Source organism: Callithrix jacchus, chromosome 6 (genome assembly GCF_049354715.1).
Source record: "Callithrix jacchus isolate 240 chromosome 6, calJac240_pri, whole genome shotgun sequence".
Taxonomy (NCBI): Eukaryota; Metazoa; Chordata; class Mammalia; order Primates; family Cebidae; genus Callithrix; species Callithrix jacchus.
The window spans coordinates 63,832,277-63,847,015 of NC_133507.1; the positions used below are offsets into that span (position 1 = coordinate 63,832,277).

The 14,739-nt window shown below is 40.0% G+C and overlaps 1 protein-coding gene and 1 long non-coding RNA gene across 2 annotated transcripts in view; both read left to right on the plus strand.

Annotated features, from left to right (window-relative positions):
- Positions 1–1,635, plus strand: part of LOC144576648 (uncharacterized) — a 47,063-nt gene extending 45,428 nt beyond the window's left edge. Inside the window, exon 4 of the long non-coding RNA XR_013518899.1 lies at positions 1,194–1,635. This is a non-coding gene — a long non-coding RNA (uncharacterized LOC144576648). The remainder of the gene's footprint in view (positions 1–1,193) is intronic.
- Positions 1,636–2,032: 397 nt separating this feature from the next.
- GALNT3 (polypeptide N-acetylgalactosaminyltransferase 3) overlaps positions 2,033–14,739 on the plus strand; it is a 45,810-nt gene continuing 33,103 nt past the window's right edge. Inside the window, exon 1 of the mRNA XM_002749379.7 lies at positions 2,033–2,267. The gene's annotated coding sequence lies outside the window, so the exon portion shown is untranslated. The remainder of the gene's footprint in view (positions 2,268–14,739) is intronic.

The window sequence follows — 14,739 nt, forward strand, 5'->3', positions numbered from 1 at the left end:
ACACTCTGAAATACTGCTTCCTTCTTTAAATTGTCTGTCTTCGTTGTAAAACCGACAGTCAAATTTTAGTAACTCCTGATCATTTCTATGTTTCCTCTGTTCTTTTTTCACTTCTCATCCAGCATTCTTTGCTTGCTCTCTCTTTTTATAGGTCTGCCCCAGCTTCTCTTTTCAGTTGTTACTGATGTTACTAGTCTCACTATCAATGCATCTCAGTCCTTGGAGTCCAGATTTTGCTATTCTATATCTACCTGCTCTGTCCTAATTATCCGTGAAAGGCATTGCTTTTTGCCTGGTGGAACATAAAACGCTGACAATCTTTGGCTCTTGCTTCATTCAGAGATGGGTGGTGGATGACAAAGGATACAGGTTTCCTGGTTATACATTTAGGATACCTTGCAAATTTTCCAAGGCTAACATTAACCTCCAGTTAGAGGAAAGCAACAAAGTTGCAGGACAAAGAAGAAGGAGAAAAGAATTTGAGGAGCTAGTATTTTCAGTTCTGGACCTAGACCTAAGGAAAAACATTACCAAGTTAGTATATCAGTACACACAAGTATCTTCTGAACTGTTTTTTGTTTGTTTTTGGAGGGAGAGGGAACTCGGCAATTGCATGTAGGTACTGACATTAAAATGTCGCAAATACATGAAGGTTCCTTGGTGCTTGCAAAATAACCACAACATGTAAAACAAGCAAAGTTACTAAAGTCTTAAACCTAACTCATAGGTGTCATAGTATGAAATAGTACTATGGATGCTAAAACCAATGTCATAAACTAGTCAAGTACTAAAGCTACACTTGTTGATACTATATTAACCTGTATTTTGAACCTTATTTTTAGGTCACACATAGCCCTAATAAAACAGTAAATAAGTACCTTAAGAGCATGTCAAAGTGTAGAAGGAAGGCCACAGCTAAACTTTATAGGAAAACCTTTCACCATATGATTAAACACTCCACCAAAAATTTTTAGCTAGTTTTCTATTTATATCCCTATATAACTTTGGGATAGAGCCAAATAAATTAGTTCATAGAAAGGTACAAAGGCCATTTTAAGTCTGGGTTTTGGGTGTGTCAGTGTTTGTTATAGCAGCAAAAGGAAGGCTGAAACAGAAAGTGGTGTCATAAACGGAACAAATACTGTTTAACGATTTTTTTTTTTTTTTTTTTTTTTTTTGTCTAAAAACAACAGCAAAACCGACCATCTTCCTGGAGTCTGCGTTGTCCCTTTCCAGAATAGATGCTGAGCTTTCAAACAAACCCAAGGTAGAAGCAAGCCCTCTCCAGGAAATCCCAATCTCTTTCCAAACAGGGACAGGGTTCTCTCTGTTGTCTCTGTTTTCCCCTCTCCCCTGGGAATTGGTTTGCCTGCTGAGAGCATCCCAAGAAGGGGAGGTGCGCCCCAAATTGGCGAGGCTCTGCCAAATACCAGAGGCTCTTCTTTGGAAGGAGACTCCTCCTTTGGACGTGAGGCGCTCCTACCAGAGCGCCCGCGTACAGAAACGGAAACCACTAGCTGCGCTGAAGTGAGTCAAGTGATGAAATCAAGACTACACGGGAAGGAAGCTCACGAAACCTAACTGGTGACAGAAGCTGCTGAACCCTGCCCGAGGAAACCACAAGAGCCAACAGTTGCTGCCCTCCCGAAGTGGCCCTCGGAGGCAGCGCACCCCTTCATTTTGGCGAGCCGAGGAGGAAGGGAGGAAGCGTGTGGGGGAAATCTAGAACTTCTGGTTACTCAAGGACTCAGCAGACTGTGTCCTGGCTACAAGGTGATCGCTGCCACCAGGTCAGTGCAGGATTCCTCCAATGTAGACCGGCCGGGAGCCACGACTCGCGCGCAGCAGCGGCAGCATTGCCAACTGCGCAGGGGAAAGCCGCGCGGCAGCCAGGCGTGGCCAGGACGGCGCCACCGCCCCGCGCGCGCGGTCCACGGTTCCCACCTGGAGCGCTCAGGTAGGACTGGGGCGGGGCGGGAGGCTGGCGCGCAGGCGCGGGAGCGGGGCCTCGCCCCTGCCGACGTCTCAGGCTGGAGCTCACCTGGGAGACTCCGAGAGGAAGCCGAGCCTCGGTTCTGCCTCTCCAGGCGACGCGGGAGGCCCCGCGGGAAGGCAGGAGGCGGCGGCGGGGGAGGAGCTCGACTGAGCCGCAACTGTAGCGACAGCAACCGGAGTCGCCGCCACCGCCACCTGCACCTGGCGCCCGGCCCACGTCCAGCGCCCGCCCGGCCGCCGCTTCCCGCCGCCTTGCCCTGCCCACCCACCAGGTAAGCCGGCGGCGGGCGGCGGGGGAAGCGGTACCCCTGGGCTGCGTTAGAGCAGGCGGGAGGCAGCCGCGGGGGTTCACGTGTTGGGGACAGGGCTGCGGTCCGGGTGGCCGTTTGGAGACGGTCTCGAGAGCAGAGTTTCAGTTGCCCCTGGAGAGAACCCGAAAGAAGCGCTCCCGGCCACGGGGCAGGTGGCACCCCGGGGGAAGCCCGGTCACCCCCTCTCGCTCACGGTGCCCCCCGCCACTCCCTATGGGGCGGCCCCAGAGGAGCTGGACCGAGACCAAAGTCCTGGTGGCCCCGGACTTGCCCTTGGGAGGGTCGCAGCTTAGGGACCCTGAGAGCGAGGGCTGGCCGCCAGGCGGGCGCTCTTCCCCTCCGGCTAGCCGGTTATCTGTCTCCTGCCCCTCTGCCCGAGAGGGCATCCCGCGACGGCGAGGGGCATGGCTTTGCCAGGCAACTTTCCCAACCGGGGACCCCAGACAGTTCTAGGCTGCAAACCGCGGCCGCGGAGCCATTTAAATGGTTTCCGAGTGGTTTGGAAAGCGCTCTGTGGCCGGGACGCGGACACCCCTCTCCCTGTGTTTCGACTCTGCACTTTTCCGGGTTCGCTCTCCAAGCCAGAGCTGGGCCCACTTTCCTGTTCAATGGAGAAGAGTTCTTTTCTTCAGTGGCAGGAGGAAATCCAACTGCCACTCACCAACCACACACCATCTCGTCAGAGGACCTGTTGACTTAAGGACCTGTACATCGCGGTATGGTTTGGCTGTGGCATGACTCAAAGGTTCAAAAAAACAGTTTCAGGATCCTGCCACGTCTAAGCTTGGGTGTGCCAGGCCCAAATTCCTTTCCCTGCCTAATTAGGCTTTTCTGAAGCCTAAGAATTGAGGGTGAAACTGGCGCTTATCTTAGACTTTTATTTCCTTCTCTTTCAAACTCATCAAAGAAACGATTTCTATTTAAGAACCCCATGAACTTACCAATATTTCCAATTTTCGAAAAACGTTAGTAAGTTAACATAACTTGCTATAGAAGTTATGCTACATAATGAAGACATTTACACTCAGATTGTATAGTTAAAAAATATAAAAGTGACAGCATTTTAATTAGAAAATCTCTACTTGTGGGAAAATCTGTTGCTTCTTTTATTGTATATATTATTCTTTGAGTTTGTGGCAAAAATACATGAGGTTAAAGTCACACCTGCAATTAGATTCTTGTAACTTTTAATATCTGAAGTCTAGCGCACATATTAAACTTCCCAAGCAATTTGTACGTAGAATATTTCTTTTTATATTACTTTAGCCAACATTTGTACGTAGAAGTTTCTAATAATAAATAACAAGTTCAATAGATTTGTTTTGTTCTATCTCCGAACATTTTAAAAATATTTTTTTTTAATTGCACATTTGACTTAAAATGCCCTGTGCAACATGTAGTGGTTATTTCTTTCTTTCTTTCTTTTTTTTTTTTTTTGCTTTTTAAGATTGAATGGAAAGCTAAAAGCCAACCACAGCATAACAGGATGTAATTATTAATTCAACCAGGACTTTTCTACATTTGTTAAAAGACTCTCACCTGACCTCTTAATCTTGTCTTCATACCAAGTAATAAATGTGCTCAATACTGTTTTCATATTAAATATGGGAGTTGTTCCTTGAATTTTGAGTGTTAATCTTCATTGCTTATTGGGCAGATGTTATCAGAGTTTCTTTCCTCTTAACATCTAGTAAGAAATGTAACATTAGCTACAGTAACAGTGTGACTTAATCTATCTGTTATATAGGAAAAATAATACTTTCCTAGATTCAGATAACAAAGCCTTAAAAACAATCAGGACTGTCTTCCAACCTAGCATTTTCGGGATCCCTTTCTCACTTTGGAGATTTAGTAGTCAATCCATCCATTTGCGAAAAATTGAAGCTAAGAGAGGTGTTCTAATTTCATTTCATCCAGAGATGGCATGGTCATTCCAGTAGCTTGACTCATGACTCCTATATCTTTCTTTTCACCACCCACATTCTCACGTATCATTAGACATTTCTCTTTTTTTATTTCATATAATTTGTTAGGCCTTTGTAATTATAGAATAGCCCGTTGTTCTTTCTTCAGCTCTGATTTACTCTCGTTTCTGCTTGTTCAAATGATGCCTGACTTCACTGAGAATACCCAGTGAAGGCATCATGCTCCTCTCACTGTGGAATAGCTTGCATATTGACGATGCCATGTCAATTGTGAGTTTTAGTTCCTTCTTCGTACTTCCAAGCCACAGTTAATTTTTTAAGTCAATGTGGATAACATTATTTAGTCTTCTGATCCTTTTATTATATTGGCTTAAAATATATTTTATAAGGCAGCGACCCAGTGCCTTTCATCTATTTGCAACACTCCAGATTTTTGGTTTCAAGCACACTTCCTTAACACTAAGTTTCTTTAAACTTTTTTTTCCCTTTTACTGCAATCTTCAATAACTAACTTATGCCTCAGTTGAGTAAACTCTAGTGTGAATGTATATAAATGAAACAAATTTTATTAATATAAAACAATGCTTAACCTTACAACATGGATGTTCATTATTTAATTTTTTTAAAATATTGGTCTAAACACATTAGACTGCTTTATGGCCACAAAGGTACTGGAGCCTACAATGTGAAAATAGCACTATCCTGTTGAATTTATGTTTTTTAAAGGCTGATTTTTCTACCAGCTTGCTTTCTCTCTGTCTCATAAATGCATGTGCAGACACACACACAGGCACACACCCACTCACACAAAAGAAAACAAACTATTTCTTAAAAACTGTACTGTAATCCTGATTAAACATTTATTGTAGGGCTTGAGGCTCCAGGACCTTGGTGCTAGATTAAATCTTTCAAATCTTAGGAAGTATATGAAACCTTGTTCATTATACATTATTTTGTGTTAAATGGGTTCTCATCGTGCCGCAGTATATTTGGGAGCAGGAAAAACTAGAAATATTTTTCTGAGGGGATTTTCATGGTAAGAATTAAGTAAAAGTTTGAGGGAAAAAACATTCTATCCAGCTCTATTCTAAACTCTTAAAGTTTTATGATTGAGTTTTGGGTGGAGTCTGAAAAATTTATTAGAGAAAACATAGCCAGTTTATTATTCAGTTTATATTCTGTTAATATTTAATGCTTTCTCTTTTATTATGAAACAAGTATAAGATACAAATTATAGGAATTACACCCCCCCGCCCACCAAAAGACTACATTGAGAGATTAAAATATATTTTAGGAATGTTGTCTTAGAAGCTCTGATTGGATGATTAAGCCTTCCATAGACACTTTCAATTTTAATCTGCCTCTACATTCTTGGTGGGAGAAATTTTTCTTCTAAGGAAAATATTATCATATATAGTATTCTGGAAATGATCAGTGCCTGAATTATCTTCACATGTATTCAGTTCTCTAATCCATGGAGTGTAAAAATACATTTGGAATGGTAGATCTTTTATAGGTATAAAGTCCTATTGAAAAGGAAGGAGATATTTTCAATTACCTATTTAATTATGCATCTAGGTAGTATCAAAGGAAATTCATACTATGTAATTTGAGTAAAATTTAACACAAGTCACGTACAATCAGGGGCAACACTGAATTCAAATCAATTCCAGCAGTGGCAAGAGACCAAAGTACATTCATTTATTACAAAGCAAAGACAAGTAGGATTCTGAATTCTAGGTCATTTAAGACTACTGACCATTAGATGACACTTTCTTGGGTCATTCTGAGAGTTGGGCTCTTATTTTTGGCACTATCTAGAGAATATTCCCCCAAGTACACCTCTTCGCATAATTTTTAGTTTCAAACTGTCCAGATGAGTTTCTTCTCAATATGATTGCCTGCTGGACATCTTTAACTTTTCTTCATCACTGGAGATTATTTATGTTCAAACCAGAACTTTCATTTCATCAAAAACCAAACAAATGAGCAAATAACCTGCTCACTTTCTGTATTCTATCTATAGATAGTAGTACGTTTTACCATTTCTTACCTATAATGCCAAAATCAGCCTCTGAAAACAAAATAGAATTTAACTCATTTGTTAGCAAAACTTGAACCTAATTGGAGCAAAGCCTGGGTGAACCGTCAGGAGGCTATTGTGCATCCAATTTAGTGGATTATGTCCCACTGTAGAAATAGTACTGTTTGATTATATAATACTGCCCAGGCCCTGCTGGGGTACACTCTTAAATTGGATATGTAAACCATATCACCTTTCTAACATCTAAAAAAATCTGAATTTTTTTTTTATATGACAAGGTCTCATTATGTTTCCCAGGCTGACCTTGAACTTCTGGGCTCAAGTCTCAGCCTTCCAAATAACTGAGACTACAGGCTGTCAAATTCTGAATTTTGAAACACGTTTGGTTGCAGGTATTTGGGGAAGTGAATCATAGATTTGTACCACTCTGCAGGTGCCATACCAGAAATCCAAAGGTAATTTTGCACTCTTTTCCTTAGCCTCTACAACTGCTATGGTCTGAATGTTTGTGTTTTTCCAAAATTCATGTTGAAATAAAATCCAATTTATTGGTATTAGGAATAGAGTCTTTGTGGGGTGATTAGGTTATGAGGGCCCTTGCCTCATGTGTTTTTATAAATGACAATGTCCTTATAAAAGAGGACTAAGAAAGCTTGTTAGTCTTTTGCCCTTCCTCCATGTGAGGACACACAGGAGGCCATCTCTGAGGGCTGGGCACTCACCAGACCTTGAATCTGCCAGTACCTTGATCTTGGACTTCCCAGCCTTCAGGCTGTGAGTGGTATATTCATGTTGTTTAAATTACCCAGTCTAAGGTACTTTGTTATAGCATGGACTAAGACAACAACCACGAGAACCAGAATGCTGAATCCACTTAACATTTTATGCCTTTCCCCCAGCCATAAATTCTTCTTTTACTATTACTGCTCTAGTTTAGGGTCTTATCATCTCTTAGCTAGGGTACCATAGCTGCCTCCGACCTGTTATCTCAGCAGATCGTCTTGTCATCTTCAAGTCCATCATCTGCTGGAGGATGAGGATGATGTTTTTAGAAATGTAAATTCTCTCTCTCATTTAAAATCCTTCAATAATTTTTCATTGCTTACAGGATAGAACCCATAGCCCTTAAAATGGCCCCATGGGATCTGACCCTTGCTGAACTCTGGATTGACACTCCGTCAGATGAAATTTTACTTCCCAGCTGTAGATTTCTTGTTCTTTTGTTTTTGTTTTTGTTTTTCCTTTGTGCTTTTCTTTTGCATTTCCCACTGCAGAGAGTGCCTTTCTTTCTCCCTTTACCTCTAACTATAGCTCTTAATGGCCCTTAAGACTTAAAGAAGGTCTTGCCTCATTTGGGAAACTGTGTCCCCTCACCCAAGCCTCCACAGATACCTGAGCAGGGTGAGGTGTCCTGTGTATACTTCTATTATTTGCTTGAAGTCTGTATATACACACACACACTTCCCTTTTGGATTATTTGCAAAACAAGCAAAATTTCTCTTTCCATTAAGCCTTTTGTGGAATAAAAAATTTGGAGTAGAAGTGCACAGAAAGCGGAGAGGCATCGGCAGGCAGTATAAGTCAATCCGCCTTTTCAGTAGGAAGTAACCAAAGAAATTGGGGAGTAGGGAACTTGTTTCCCTGACTTAATTAGCATATTTAATTTGGATTGCTGTTACTTCCATCTCATTATTTTGAATTCTAATTTATTTTGGGGCCTTTTGGTTCTGTTCCAAGATCTGGGGGTTTTATCATTTAAAAGTGAAAATTTAACTTTGTGATTGAAATGTCTTGCAGCTTTTGCTTATACATATTCCACAATTGAGTATATTATTATTGTTGAAGAGCTTAAAGGGAGCGGCCTTTATTTACAAAATATGATTGAGTTAGACTAGACCAAAACACTCTCCCAAACAAATTAAATAAGGCAAAAGATTTTTTTGAATCAGCAGTCCTCCTTTTCATCTCTTTCTGGCTACTCCTATGCCAAGTTCTGTCAGTTTTACTTTCTAAATGTTTCTCAAATCCGTCTACTTTTATTCATTCCTATTTTGATCATCATCTCTTGCCTGGACTTTTGCTGTGACCACCCTGTTTGTCTATCTGAGCTCATTCTCGCTTCTTGCTTGTTGGTTCCTCACCCTGCACCCAAAGTGATCTTTTCAGAATACGTGGTTATGTTACACCCTGGATAAAGCCCTTCATGGCCCTTACGATAAGGCAAACTCCTTACCATGGCCAAAGGCCTGGCATGATTTGGCTCCCATCAAGCACGCAGCACACTCATCCTTGCTCCAACTCCAGCAATCCTTTTGTATTGTCATTTTCCTCCCGCCTCTAGGTCTTTGCAAGTGGTCTTCTCTGCCTGGAAGGGTAGACTACTTCCCTTTCCTCCCTTCTTAGCCTAACTGCCTAACATTCAGTCTCCAAATTCCCATTTGAGCTCCCACTTTTTCAGCACTAACTATAACATGGAATTTTTCAACAATCTCACCACATCCTTCCCTCTAACTATGGGTTAGAGTGAAGACTGTAGCTTAAAGAAATAACGTCCTATTTAGTACCTGGGAGCATTAACTTATAAAAATAAAGGATTCTCCACAAAGGGGGCAGACAACATATGGCTGATATTTTTAAAAATAGATTTTAGTTATTAATGCCTTTATATTTTTATCAAGTAATAATTGTTTATAGTCTCATAATAAGTATTGGTCTTTATTTACTGTTTTACTATTGAACAATTACATGGCAGGCATATTTTAAACAATTTACATGAGGTAACTTATTTAACCTTCAAAGCACCCCTATGAAGTGCATGCTATTTTCCTCCCTCTTTTAAAGATAGGAAAATTGAGAGATTAAGTACCTTACTTCTATTTACAAGGTTAGTGAAAGATCAGAGCCAAGACTCAAATCCAAGCAGTACAGTTCCAAATCCTGCCCAGTCTGCCTTCTGTTTCCATGAGTTCTATGTCTATAGATTCAAACTACCTTAGATTAAAAATAGATAAAAAAGTATTAGATGTTACAAGCAATCTAGAGATGATTTAATGTGATTAGGTGATGTACGTAGGTTAGATGCAAATACTACATCATTTTATAGAAGCAACTTGAGCATCTGCAGATTCTGATATCTACAGGGGTTTTGGAACCAATCCCCTGCAGATACCAGGACATGACTATACATTTGTCCTACTTACATGTAAATAAAATTAAATAGGGTCGTTAAGAGGTTTCCAACAACAATAATAATCCAGTCAACTCTGCCCCTCCTTTATCATCTCCCTAGTCCTATTGCCAAAAAGCTACTACTTTCATTTATTTAAATGGAAGTTTAAATAATATTATTTAAACTTATGCTATTTTCCTCCCTCTTTTATTTTTAAGAAAGAAAGTTTCTTCCAGCACTTACCTTTTCAAACAATATGCTTATACTGCTGTTTCTTAATGTATCAATATTTGGCAATGTCTACTGACTTCCCATTATGGTAGATAAATATTCAGCTCTTTCATACACAGCCACCTCTACTATTACTCCTTGACCTACCAATATAATTCTCACATTGTTTTGTTTGCATTTTAATGTTTATTTATAATGATTATGTAGATACTGCTTACTACTGAGTCAAGCAAGCATATTATGAGTAGGATTCCTTACTTGTAGAATTTTTTTTGATTAAATCCTGGAAGTAATAATGAACTCATTTAAGAAAACACTTGGCTTAGTATCTCTATATATCAATTGGAGTACAATTTCTATGTACTCTAACATCTTTTCAGCTTGGTTTCCACGTAGTCTAACATAACAGGTATGTTGGTCCCTTCCTGGAGCAATTGTCTTGTCCTCTTGTCCCTCCTTGAACTGTTGCTCTCTAGGTGTGTTCCATGGTGGCGGTTTGGAGTTTCTTTTTGCTGACATCTCTGACAGAGCCTCTATTCCTTAGATACTATGACTTTTGGTTTTTATTCACGACCTCATTTGGATGAAACACATATCCACCACTAGCTTCCTGAAAAATGGTGCATGGAATTAAGAAATTTGAGATGTTACATGTCTAAAACTCTTATTCTACCTTCACACATTTTCCTTTCTGTTTTATTCTTAAAATGTGTTCGTAGTTGCAGTTGTTTGTGAACTCCAATTGTTTGAAGTTCACAATTTTCAAAAGTTAGGAAGGGTATATGATAAATCTTCGTTTCACAGTTGCCCTCTGACACCAGTTTTCTTCTCTAGAGGTAACCGATGCTATTTTTTAAAAAGTATGTATTTTTTTTCTTTTTAAAATGCAAATATTTTTTGCTTTTCTTGTTCCCATTTAACTATATCATGGGGATCATTTTACATCAGCATATAAATTAACTTTACTTTTTGCTTTGCTAATATTTAATCATATTAATTTATCATAATTTATCTCTTTCCCTACTGGTAGAGTTCTAGGTTATTTCAACCCTTTGATATTAGAACAGTGTTTTAATGTGCAAATTACAGGTGTGCCATTTCACTGGTGTATTAGCGTATCTATGGGATTTCTAGAAGTCATCCCCACATGTGATTGATATTTTGATATAGGGTAGTAAGCAGCCCTGCAAGTGTGATAATTCTAAGTCAAATGAGATAAGGGGAAAGGGGAAAAAACACGGGATACTAAATACTTCATGGCAGAGTAGGCTTGTTTCTAGAGGACAATTAATAATGCAGAAAAGGTTTCTAATATAAAGTATTGTTTTCTTTGAGCTTTTTGAACATGGCCTTTGTTTTTTCAGATATGACCCATCATTTTGAACTGGATAAAACTTGTTTTTGTTGTGGCTTCAGTCTCCTTTTTGTACTCCTTACCCTCTGTCATTGCCTCCGTTAGTTTTACTGGCCTCTTGTCTCATTTTTTGAGTTTTAGATCTACCACTGAAGATAATGCAGAACAGAGAGCACTCCATTAGCCAGCATCTTTCTTTTTTGAGATGGGATCTTGCTTTGTTTCCCAGGCTGGTCTTGAATTCAAGCAATTGCTCAAGCAATCCTCTTGACTCAGCCTCCCAAGTAGCTGGGATTACAAACACCTAGCTAGATAGCACCTTTTGACAAGTCCAGAACACATCCTTAACACCCATCACAACTTAACCTCTGTAGCCTCCACATTGACTCATTTGCTGAGTTCAGCTAACTCTACCTCCCAAATCTCTTTCCAAGTTTCCACACCCCTTCTACTTATCGCTTGCCTGGATTACTTTTAAGGGTCTCCTAATTGCCTCTAGCCTCCTATCTGGTTTTTCTAGGCTCCCCAAAATTCCATATTCAGCACAACTTCAAGGTTAATTATTCTAAATTTTAGTTCTCATTAGGTCATCACTTTGCTTAAAACTCATCAGGGCCTCTCCCTTTGCCTAAAGAATTAAGTATAAATCCGGAGGAATTAAGCACCCTCCCCTCCCCTATTTGGAGGTTGGCATTCAGTATGTGTTTAGTAGGCCTCACCGTATATGGTAATTGACTTTGCATGATTCTGTGTAAAATTACCCTACTTGAAGCCAGCTGTTGATAGAAGAATTAAAGTTTAGGCTAAGACTGGTTTATTTCCAACCCACATTTTTATATTAAAGGAGCTTTCGTGTACCTTACCCATAAAGAGTGGATAATGCAGGAATTTCAGATGGTAATTGGAGAAGTGGAGGGATATTATTTGCTTCAAATTAGGCATATATATAGCCTAATCTTAAACACAGATTTTATATATAATAAAAAATGATGTTATAAAAGACTTGAATTCTGTTTTACATCTGAGGAAGTGCCAGCTAATGGGGAAGGGGTAAATATGGGGAGACTTACAAATATTGAGATTGAAGTCTTTTAGAATTTCTAGAGCAGAGGTTAGTAAACTATAGTCCTTAGACCAAATCTGAACAAAGTTTAACTGGAATGCAGCTATGCTCATTCATTTACAGTTGTCTTTTTTTTGTACTACAACAGAATTGAGTAGTTGCAGTAAAGACCATATGGCCAGCAAAGTGAAAACAAAATTATTTACAATAGTCTTTTACAAAAATTTTGCTGACACGTTTTCTAGAGAATAATGGAAGCTGAGAGCTGGAGAGGTAGAAGATGAGTATCCATCACATAAGCATTGGTAAAACTGTAGAAAGGTGAATGCAAAATGACAATTGAGCAAGCAATCTTTCTTATTCCTTTACTTCCTATTCCTTAATATTCTTGAGGCCTCAAAGGAAGAATAAATAGAGAGAGCAATAGTAGAAGTAGTAACTTGTATGTGTTTGGACTCCTTCAAAAAGGAATGTTTGGCTGAATTAATTGAGTGCAACCTGTCCATCCTCCAAATACATTCCATAAAAAGGCCCAGTAGACACTCTTTACACTAAAGTATTAGGAAGTACATTAGTGAAGGGATTCCCTGCATCCATGAAAAACCTGTGCCTGCTCTCCTTTGTAGACCATTGAAGTTGGCTCTCTGATTTCACCGGAGATGATGAAATCCCATAGTAGCAAAAATCAAGTGGCAGTAAGCCCTTATCCACTAAATACAAAGTAGGTACATCTTCATCTTCCACAATGGAAAGCTGGGACATAGAGGTATCAGAAAACACTGGCTTGCAGAGGCTTTTGATAACCGAGATAATATCTTTGGTATATGCTTAGTGATAGCTAATGAATGAAATACATAAGCAATGCTATAGCATTCCTTCATCTATGTAATAGGAAAAACTCTAGCTCTGGTATCAAAAAAGTTTACTTTAGTTGCTGCAGTTGAGAGTCACGGCATCTCACTCAGTTTTCAGACCTAAGTCAATTCACAGTTACAGAGCTTTTCCCCAAAGGGACCTGTTGCCATTTGCCAGAGACTATGCTTTGGGGAAAAGAAAATAATCAGACCTTTCATACTAATTTCTGGACCCCAAAATACTTTGGTCAATTGTTCAAAATGGGGACTTACAGTGGTCAGGTAACAAATGGAGTCTTAGCTCCAGTTGTACTCACGGTGGATCCAGGGGGTCAGCAGATCTAGCCTATGCTTATTTCTCCAGTTCTTAAATGTAATGGAGTAGACACACTGGGTAACTGCCGGAATCTCTATATTGACTCTTTAAACCACGCTTGCCTGACCTGTGGCCCATGGGCCCCATGCGACCTAGGACAGATTTGAATGTGGCCCAATACAAATTCATAAACTTTCTTAAAACATTGTGAGATTCTTTTTGTAATTCTTTTTTTTTCCCCAGCTCATCAGCTGTTGTTAGTGTTGGTGTATTTTCTGTGTGGCCCAAGACACAATCCTTCTAATGTGGCCCAGGAAGACCAAAAGATTGGACACCCCTGCTAACCCATGGAGGGAAGACCATGTGATAGGAGAGCTAAGTAGAAGACTTTAGAATTTCCCCTTCCTTCAAAGATAGTAAATCAGAAGTAATGGCATATCCCTGAGGAAACTGTCAAGATTGATGTCACTATCAAAGACTTGAAACAAGACTTGTGATATCTATCACATCCCCATTTAGCTCACTTATTTTGCCTGGGCAGAAGTTAAATGGATCTTAGAGAATGGCTGTAGACTACCCTAAACTTAATTATTGGGTGACCCCAAAAGTATTTGCTGGCCCAGATGTAATATCTTTATCAAATCACATAGCTCCTGGCATTTGGTATGTAGCTATTGACTTAGTTAATATTTTTTTTTCTGCCAGTTTTCAAGGATCACCAAAAACTGTTTATTTTTATCTATCAGTGCCAACAATATGGCTTCACAACCTTGCCTCAGGGATAGGTGAATTCTTAATCTTAGTCATTGTAACATTTCAGAAGCTATCACACTGCTCCGCTACATTGATGATATTGTGCTGATTGTCTCTCATGAGAAGAAAGTAGCAAATACTTTAGATGTCTTAGTAGAGCATATGAGAATTAGAGGGTGATAAATTAGCCCCACAAACATTCAGTAAAATTTCTGGTCATTCTGTAGCCACTATGCTCGATAGGCTTTTTTTTTTTTTTCTTTTTTGAGGGGGAGTCTCATTCTGTTGCCCAGGTTGGAATGCAGTGGTGGGAGCTGGGCTCACTGCAACCTCTGCCTCCTGGGCTCAAGCAATCCTCTCACCTCAGCCTCTTGAGTAGCTGGGACCATAGGTGAGCTCCACCACACCTAGCTAATTTTTGTATTATTTGTAGAGATGGGGTTTTGCCATGTTACCCAGGCTAGTCTTACACTCCTGGGCTCAGGTGATTTACCTACCTCAGCCTCCTTGTAAGTGCTGTAATTACAGGCATGAGCCATTGTACCCAGCCTCGATAGTCATTTTCAAATTTGGGGAAATATCTACAACATTTGAATATGCTACATCAACCTGTTTACAGAGGAACTCATGAGGCTGCCTGTTTTTAATGATGATCAGAGTAGAAGGCTCTGCAGCAAGCCCAGCGGTACAGGCTATGCTACCACTTCAGCTTTGTGATCTAGCA